Below are 6999 nucleotides of genomic sequence, written 5' to 3' on the forward strand. Positions count from 1 at the left end.
ATATACTGATATTATTTTGTACTATATATTTACAAAAACCAGCATTCTCAGCACTGACAATTATAAAATAAAAATTAAAACATTTATTGACTCTGACAAACGCTGGAGTTGCCTTATGTCTAGCAGCATCAAATATCCAGCCAACACTCAATTCTTTATGTGAAAATAAACAAGGTATACCCACCTTCTTAATGTAAAAATTTGCTTCTGACTTTAGAAAAAAATGGTAAAAATGTGTATGTGCTAAATAGTTGTCTTAAAACTCATTTCTTCATGATGTGTCATCAATAACTGATTTGTATACCTAACTTATGGACTTGGATACTGAGCATTGTGTAATAACTCCTCAGGCCAAAAGAGTTGTGAAGAAATATTTAAGAAACCCTGCCATTGAACCCTGACCTCTTCTATTGAACTATACTGTACAGCTTGCTCATTAGCTTCCCCCTCCCCACCCCCCCGCCCCACTTCCTTCTGCGTCCCCTACCCCTCCCACCCTCTGGTACCCACTTCTCCACTTTCATCTTCTGTGAGAGCAACTTCTTTAGATTGCATATAATTAGTGAGATAATGTAACACGCGTCTCTCTGGCCCTTGCTTATTTCATTCATTTACAGAATCCTCCAGTTCTGTAAATGTTACTGTAAATGACATGATTTCTTTCTTTACATGGCTGAATAGTATTCAGTTGGGCTTAATGTAGCACATTTTCTCTATTCATTTATTAGTTAATAAACAATTGTTTTCTCTGCCATGGCTATTGTGAGTAGGGCTACAGTTAACACAGGAGTGCAGATGTCTTTGATAATTCTTTTGGATACAGAGCAAGTAGTGAGATTGCTGGGCAGAATTATTTGGGATGTTTTGAGGAATCTCCATTCAATTTTCAACAATGGCTGTATTAATTTATACTTAAACTAACAGTGTGTAAGAGTTCCTTTTTTCTCCACATCTTCACCATTTGTTTTTCTGGGTTTTTTGTTTGTTTGTTTGGTTGGTTGGTTGGTTGGTTTGGTTTTTATATGGAAACCATTCTAACTGAAGTAAAGAACATCTTCCTGGTGTTTTTGATCCCTGTTTCTATGGTGATTAGTAACACTAAATATTGTTCATATAACCATTTGCTATTTTTATGTCTCCTTAATAGAGATGTTTATGTCTTTTCTTAAATCAGACTGCTGCTTGTCCTTTCATGACTGAGTTGTCTCAGGTCCTTCTACGTCCTGACCCTTACCACCTTGTCAGACACACAGTTTGTGGCTCGCTCTTTCTCCCTTTCTGCAAGCTGTTTATTGATTCTGTTTCCTCTAACCTAACTATGCAGAAGATTAGTACTTGTTGCTGATATTCTGTGGAATGTTTTACTTTATTCTGTTTATTTTATTTTTAGTGATGTTTCCTTCTCATGTCTTACACATGCTAAGCACCACTGAGCTCCACCCAGTGCTTTTATTTTTGCTGTTTCCATGTGTGTGTGTGTGTGTGTGTGTGTGTGTGTGTGTGTGTGTGTGTGTGTGTTTTAGATAGAACCCTGCAGGATAACTCATTCTGGTGTTAAATTTCCTGTGTAGTCCAGGCTGATCTCAAACTTAAGATTCCTCTGCCTCAGCTTCCCAAATTTGGGGCTAAAAGTTATTCTAGATTCCTTTCTGTTGTTGGTACAAACACCATGACCAGAGGTAACTTAGGGAAAGAAATGATTTAGTGTTTTATAATTCCAGGCCAGAGTCTGGAAACCATGAAGCAAGTCAAGACAGGAACTCAATGCAAGTCTGCTTGTATTCCACACAGCAGTACCTATGACCAAGGAACTCACTTGAAATCAGTCAAGAAGTCAGCAGAAACAAAGGAGAATTCTGTCTGCTGGCTGACTTGAAAACCCAAGCTCAAATAGCTTTATATGTATCCCAGGACCACCAGGCCAGAGGATAGCACTCCCCACAGTAGCCTTGGACTTTTCCCATTTCAAGTGCCAATTGAGATAATCCCTCCTAGATGTGCCTCTAGCCAGTCTGATCTAGACAATTCTATCTGGGTTTTCCCTCACATGATTCCAGGCTGTACTAAGTGGACAATATCAGCTAACTGGGACAAAGGTATAAACCCCATACCATACCATATTCTCTTTTATGTGATCCCACTTGTCTATTTTTTTTGCTGTTGTTATTGTTTCCTATGCTTTGGATATCATTTTTTAAATGTTTTTCCAGTTCCAAGGTCCAGAAATAATTCCCCTGTGTTATCTTCAAGCTCTTTCCTAATTCCAAGTCTCAAATTTATGTCTCTGATCAATTTTGACTTGTGCTGAACACAAGAAGTTAAGATGGGCTCTTGTCTTATTTTAGGTCTTAAAGAGCTTCTCCATTTAGCACTGTATTAGTTAATTTTCTGTTGCTATGATAAAACACCATGACCAAGGCAATGTATAAAAGGAAGAGTCTGGGATTATGGTTCCAGAAAGATAAAAGTCCATCAATGTAGATGTAACCAACCATCTTATTAAATAAGAAACACAGAGCCAATGCAAAGATGAAAGCCCAAGAGGTCAGAGCTAAGAGCCTTACCCTTTACTCTGAAGCTATCCTCTTCAGCCAAGAGACCTACTTCCTGTGTGTTTGTCTTTATATAGACTTTCTGTTCTGCCTTCTCATTGGTTGTAAACCCAACCACATGACTGCCTCCTCACTGCCTGTCTGTACAGACCTCCAGGTCTTCTATGGTTGGTATTGAGATTAAAGGCGTGTGTCTCCATGCTGGCTGTATCCTTGAACACACACACACACAGAGATCTGCCTAGCTCTGCCTCCCAAGAGCTGGGATTAAAGGCGTGCACCACCATCACCCAGCTTCTGCAATGGCTTTCTATTAGCTCTGACCCCCAGGCAACTTTATTTATTAACATACAAATAAAATCACATTTCAGTACAAATAAAATATCACCATACATCACTGTGTGGAGGCATGGACAACAGACAGGCATGCCAGCCAGAGGAAGAAGCTGAGAACTCACATCCTCAATCATAAGCACAAAGCAGAGAGAAAAAACTAGAAATAGGGTGAGGTTATATAATCTCAAAGCACACCCCCAGTGATACACCTCCTTCATCAAGGCCACACCTCCTAACCCTCCCAAAGAGTACCACCAAGTAATAATCAAGTGTTCAAACACCATAGCCTATGGGAGATATTCTTATTCAAGCCAGCATAGGTAAGGTACAAGCTGTGGACTTGTTTATGTGGTCTTTATGTACATTTCTCTGTGTCTAACCTGTTCAAAGTTTCTATCATGGAAGAATGATAAATTTTAAGGGAATTTTTCTGAATCTAGTGAAATGATCACATGGTTGTTCCTGACCATTTTGTTCATGTGACTTGTCACATCTATTGATATGTGTAGGTGGAACCATCCTTGTGTCTCTGGAATGAATGCTACATCATGGTTGATAGTCTTTTAAATGTTCAGTTTGCTAGTACTTTTTTGAAGATTTCTGTATCTCTCCTCATCAAAGATAGCTCTGTAGATATTTTGTTGTTTCTGTGTCATGTCTGATTTCTGTATTGAGGTCATGTTATCTTCATAGGATAAGTATAGTAGAACCCTTTCAATATTTTAGACTAAGTTAAAAGAAAATGACATTTGATCTATTTGGGGTGTTTGATAGAACTCATCAGTGATGCTATCTGGTCTTGGGTATTTCTTTAACAGGGGAATTTCTACTATTATACTAATTCAGTCTTGCTGTTCATTGTTGCTATCTACTTCAGGTTTCATTTTTCTTTACAGATGAATAGTATTCCACTGTGAGTATGCGTCACATTTTCATTACCCATTCATCTATCAAAAGATATTTAGGGTTCTTTTTCCCATTTCTTGGATATTTTGAATAAGATCGCAATAAATACTACCAAGCAAGTGTCGCTGGAGTAGGATATCTAGTCCACTAGGCAAATGCCAATGAGTGGTACAGCTGGATTATATGGTTGATTTTTTTTCATATTCTCCATACTGATTTCCAGAGTGGCATACTAGCTAGCATTTCCCCTAAGAGGGAATGAAGTTTCCCTTTCCCCACAGTTTGCCAGCATTCACTGTTAGTTGTTTTGTTTATCTTAGTCATTCTAACAAGGACAAAATGAAATCTCAAAGTTGTTTTAATTTGCATTTCCCTAACTTCCAAAGATGATGAATATTTTTTGAGGTATTTCTTATCATTTCAATTTCTTCAATGGAGAATTCCCTGTTTAGATCACTAGCTCTTTTTTGTTTCAAACCGGGTCATTTGTTTCCTTGACTCTTTTTTTTTTGGGGGGGGGGGCTTGTTTTGGTTCTTTTTTTGTGTGTATTCTGGATATGAATCCTCTTCAAAATATCCAAGAAATGGGAAAAAGAACCCTAAATATCTTTTGATAGATGAATGGGTAATGAAAATGTGACGCATACTCACAGTGGAATACTATTCATCTGTAAAGAAAAATGAAACCTGAAGTAGATAGCAACAATGAGCAGCAAGACTGAATTAGTACAATAGTAGAAATTCCCCTGTTAAAAGATACTCTCCCATTCTGCGGGATTCTTCTTTACCCGCTTGACTGTTTCCTCAGCTGTACAGAAACATTTTAGTTTTGTGAGTCCCTGTTGTCAGCTGTTGGCCGTGATTTATCCACTAATGGAGTCTTGTTCCAAAAGTCCTTTCCTAGATCTGTAGCTTGTAGGATACCACCTGTGTTTTCGTCTAGTAGTTTAGTGTTTTATGTTTGAAATTGAGGTGTTTTATCCACCTGTATCTAATTTTCTGTGCAGGGTGATGTATATGGATCTAATTTCATTCTTCTGCATGTGGACATACAACTTTCCCAGAATCATTTGTTGAAAACACTATCTTCTTGCCAGTGTGCATTTTATTTTGTTTTTCATTTCTCATCATTCTTTTTTTTTTTAATGTACATTTCTTGCCCCTCTGTCAAGTACCAAGTGGATGTATTATGAGTACTCATATTTGGGTCTTTTATTTTATTCCATTGGTTTGCATGTCTGTTTTGTGCCATTTCCATACTTTTCTATTACTATGGCTCTGTAATATGTCTTGAAGTCTGGAATGGCAATCCCTCCAGTGTTTCTTTTTGATCAGGACTGCTTTGGCTATCCAGAATCTTTCCTGTTTCCATATTAATTATAGATTTTTTTTGTTTCTCCAAAGAATGCTGTAAGTATTTTGAATGGTATTGCATTGACTCTGTACATTGCTTTTGGTAGGTTAGTCATTAACCTGAAAGCTTTCTTGCAGTCTAGTTTCCATGAATACTATGGGAGCTACCAAGAGAGTGAAGCAAGTCTTAGTCCTACCCAGCAATGACACCCATGAAACATAATGATCAGCATGGCACAATACTCATAAAGGTACAATAAGTGGCACTCACGTGTTGGCAGAAACCAACAGATACATAAGTGAACTTAAAGTCCACTCAACAAGAAGGAAACCATGCCTGGTACTAGAAATCTAGCCAACTTTCTTTGGCTAGTGAGGTCTTGAATCTGAGAAGAGAATGTATTAGTGTCAGTTTGTTAGGACAGCAGAATTCCTAACTACAGTCTAAGTCTTATCCTTATACCCAAAGATAGATGTAACTATCACTCCTCAAAAGCCTCTCTTTACAGAAATTGGAGACTTTCACAGGAAATCACACTAGACACAATGAAGAGATCAACATTTGAAGGTGAGCCTAGCCACAATGGATACATCTACAGAATTGCTCCTGTATCTATAGCTCAGGGGACATCACGAAAGAGGGAAAGGAAGATTATAAAATCCAGATTACCAGGAAGTCATGGTCTCTTCTAGAAATGGCTACATTAAAAAAACTCTAGAACAGCTCTCTTCTCCAGTCAAACAAGGTGCCCAAAGGAAAAAATGCAAAGACAAAGAAGGTGGCCCTGGGCCCCGCCATCGTGAAGAAACAGGAGGCCTAATAGTGAATCCTTTGTTTGAGAAAAGGTCTAAGAACTTCGGCATTGGGTAGGACATCCAGCTCAAAAGAGATCTCACTTGCTTCCTCAAATGGCTCCACTGCATCAGGCTACAGTGGCAAAGAGTCATTCTCCATAATGGGCTCAAAGTATCTGCAGCCATTAACCAGTTCCCCCAGGCCCTGGACTGGCAAACAGCTACCCAGATACTTAAGCTTGCCTGCAAGTACAGGCCAGAGACAAAGCAGAAGAAGAAGCTAAAGCTGTTGACCCATGCTAAGAAGAAATCTGCTGGCAAAGGGACATCCCAACTAAGAGACCATCAGTCCTTCAATCAAGGTCAATACAGCATCACCTTGGTGGAGAACAAGAAGGCTGAGCTGATGGTGATTGCCCACGATATAGACCTCATTGAGCTGGTAGTCTTCTGCCTGCCCTGTGTCTAAAGATGGGGTCCCCTACTGCATCATCAAGGGTGGGGCAGCTGGCCCATAGAAGCACATGCACCACTGTTGCCTTCACACAGGTTAACTCGGAAGACAAGGGTGCCCTAGCTAAACTGGTGGAAGCTACGAGATCCATCACCAGTGGGGATACAGTGTCCTGGTTCCTATGTCTGTAGTTTGCATCGCCAAGCTGGAAAGGCCAAAGGCCAAACAATTCACCATTAGGCTGGATTAAATTACACTGCTTAGTTTTCTGCACATAAATATAATTATAAAATTATATTCCACAAAAAAATAGACTCCAGAACAATGGCAATATCAGTAGATGTGCTAACGCAAAAGGGAGGGGATCTCATCCCTAGATATGAACCTAAATCTTGAGTATACAGAAATGTTAAAAGTAAATGGAGGAACAAATATATTCTGTAAAACCACAATTCAAAACTAGGTGATATACAGTATTAGAATCAGACAGAATTTATATCAAGCAAAACATTTTAATAAGAATAAATAGTGGACATGGTGTATTCACATTAGAGAATAATTATGCCTTTGATAGTTATATAAATTTGCATATGTCCAGCCAAA

At 38.7% G+C, this 6999-nt stretch overlaps 1 pseudogene; it reads left to right on the top strand.

The window, feature by feature from the left end:
• The first annotated feature begins 5205 nt into the window (after nt 1–5205).
• On the top strand, nt 5206–6616 carry LOC119087948 (annotated as a pseudogene).
• Nucleotides 6617–6999: the final 383 nt, after the last annotated feature.

Source organism: Peromyscus leucopus, chromosome 5, assembly GCF_004664715.2.
Source record: "Peromyscus leucopus breed LL Stock chromosome 5, UCI_PerLeu_2.1, whole genome shotgun sequence".
In the NCBI taxonomy this organism is placed as follows: domain Eukaryota; kingdom Metazoa; phylum Chordata; class Mammalia; order Rodentia; family Cricetidae; genus Peromyscus; species Peromyscus leucopus.